This window comes from Montipora capricornis, chromosome 8, assembly GCF_036669925.1.
Source record: "Montipora capricornis isolate CH-2021 chromosome 8, ASM3666992v2, whole genome shotgun sequence".
Taxonomy (NCBI): domain Eukaryota; kingdom Metazoa; phylum Cnidaria; class Anthozoa; order Scleractinia; family Acroporidae; genus Montipora; species Montipora capricornis.
In genome coordinates, this window is record NC_090890.1 from 54,962,490 (window position 1) to 54,964,989 (window position 2,500).

At 35.1% G+C, this 2,500-nt stretch overlaps 1 long non-coding RNA gene across 1 annotated transcript in view; it reads left to right on the top strand.

The window, feature by feature from the left end:
• The window catches only part of LOC138014197 (uncharacterized), a 13,064-nt gene extending 11,363 nt beyond the window's left edge, over positions 1–1,701 (top strand). The window contains exon 4 of the long non-coding RNA XR_011125264.1: positions 1,153–1,701. This is a non-coding gene — a long non-coding RNA (uncharacterized lncRNA). The remainder of the gene's footprint in view (positions 1–1,152) is intronic.
• The last annotated feature ends 799 nt before the right edge of the window (positions 1,702–2,500 follow it).

Consider the following 2,500-nt stretch of genomic DNA (forward strand, 5'->3'; position numbering starts at 1 on the left):
CATCCCAAGGACTAACTACACACAAAATATGAAGGAAGGTTTTGTGTGCATGACCATTTCCAATTTTGCTCAAGCCTTAGCGATATTCCCTCTTAGAATTTAAAAATTGAGGTTATCGAAATAAAATGATCTGATCTCTTACAGTACTTCTGTAATTTGAATTTTCTAAAGTATTTACCCCAAAAATAATTCATTTGCAACAATGGACATGAAGGGCATCCACCACCCCAACTGAAAACTCAGCACATTAAGAATAATTATATTTTTAGAGTAATAAAAACAATGAAGGAAAAAAGTGAAAATTAATGTAGTTCAGCCAGGAAATGAACGTGGGTCTCCAGGTTGTTACTGTTTATTTATAAATGTATTCATATATACATGTACATTAAGATTAAAGTTTCCATTAATAGTTATCAGTCTGAAAGAGGTTGAAACTCAGTGTCTCGAAAAAGAATTGGGAGCATACATGTATATAGGCAAGAAAAACATGCCCATTGTTAAATAATGTTTTGCATTTATGTGAGAGAATTGATTTGAGGAAATGCCAGCACTTTGGTTTGACAAATAAACTCAGTGTTTGGAAGTAAAATTTGGCAGCATAGGCAAGAGAAAGATGGGCATTGTTTAATAATTTCTTGGATTTATGTGAGATAATTGCAGATTTCAGGAAATCCAAGCACATTGGTTTAACAAATAAACTCAGTGCCTCAAAAAAAAAATTGGAAGCATACATCAGGTATATATGGCAACGAAGAGAAACATGCCCGTTCTTTAATAATGTTTTGCATTTATGTGACATATATAGCTGGAGTTTTGAAAACAAGGTCGAACTTTGCTGCCAAATCCAAAGTGAGGGCGAGGCCTAATTTCCTAGGGGAAATGTCTACTTGCATGCAAGTCTTAATAAACAAGTATGAGGTAATAGCGCATAGCCAAAACAATTCACTAGACCTCTTTATGGTAAGCTTAGTGACGGAAATGTTGACCTGTTGGGCAAGGGAAAAAGGATTCCGTGCCATATGAAACACTACTTCTTCTGAAGTCACTTTAAGTCATGCAGACACGTTAATTTAATTAATGACCTTTTGCCTTAATGACTATATAATCATATAACTTAGTGTTTTTCTCAAACATGTTTTGTTTTATTTCCAGGTCTAAGTCACAAGTTGCCAAATGACAATGAAAACTGACTTGTTAAATCAAAACCTGTTTTCAACGGAGAGGTTAGAGTCCAGTTTCTGACAAAATAAAACCGCCCCAGATATTTAAGTCTAATTTAAAGACATATTAAGATATGTGGGGATCAATGAATAAAATTATCAACCAGCAACATGCAGCAACAAATTGCCACAAGCAAATTGTGTGTGTCAATCAACCACGTCTGCGTTTTTTGTCATTTAAAAGTTACAACAAACACTCAAGTAGTGTTTAATCACATCTCAAAACATAAAGAGGAAATTTGAAAATGTTATGCTTAACGGTAACCGAGTATTTTGGAAAAAAATTCAAGGTAATTATAGAAAAGGTGATGAGACAGTTTCTCAAGTTTGTGCTAAAATATTTTCTCAGTCAGAATTTTTCTCTGCCTACGGCCATGATTAATAAGATGGAAAAGGAATCAACTCCAAGGCTGTCTACTAGCTGATGTAAACAACATTAAAGGCTCTTCATTCAAGTAATAAATGATTTCTGTGACAAAAATGTGTGGTTCCAAAAAATACATATACTCCAATGAAGAATTGTTATCTGGTTTGTAAGCCCCTAGGGCTGTAATTAAGGGTTTTTTAGTGTAGCAGGTCATACTGTTGCTATGATAACCTATTGTGTCACGCAAATGATAACAATGTGTTCACCAATGATTAGGTAGTTTTTTTGATACCATGATTGTTAAGCATCAAGTCACTGATAAAGAGTGGTTATAATAACCCATCAAAATTTAACAGCTGGAAACTGTTTTGAGCTACCTCAAGAACAGTTCTGGATTAAGTTTAGATTGTATACAATGTATGTTCTGGTCAAATTAAGATTTAAAGAAAATGAAAATCATATTTCTCAGTCTACCCCATTAAAATTTGCTTCTTAAGTTTCTGAAGCCAGGAGAAGAATCTTTCCATGTCTAAACCTATCAATGGCGAGATTTCAATATTTTGGAAACCATGGCTGCGATTTGCCCGTACTTGAAAGGGGCATAACTTCCCTAAGTCCTTGGACATGAGCTTTTCATTGTCATGAGAACTTTATTTAATGATGAAACCTGGTTTTGATCTGTTGGACTCCATGGGCTGCTTGTGATGCTGTTACTATACCATTTGCGATCTTATTGGCCTCCCTTCCCTGGACAACACCTTTTGTGGTGCAGTTACAAAGTTGCGCTTTGTCGCCCTCAGCATTGTTTCCAGTGTTGTTTCCACCTTCCCAATATGAGAGAAGAAGCATGCTGAGGTCATTATGCCAGTAATAGATGAAGTGTGTGAGGAATACTGAACAATAATTGTTTGTG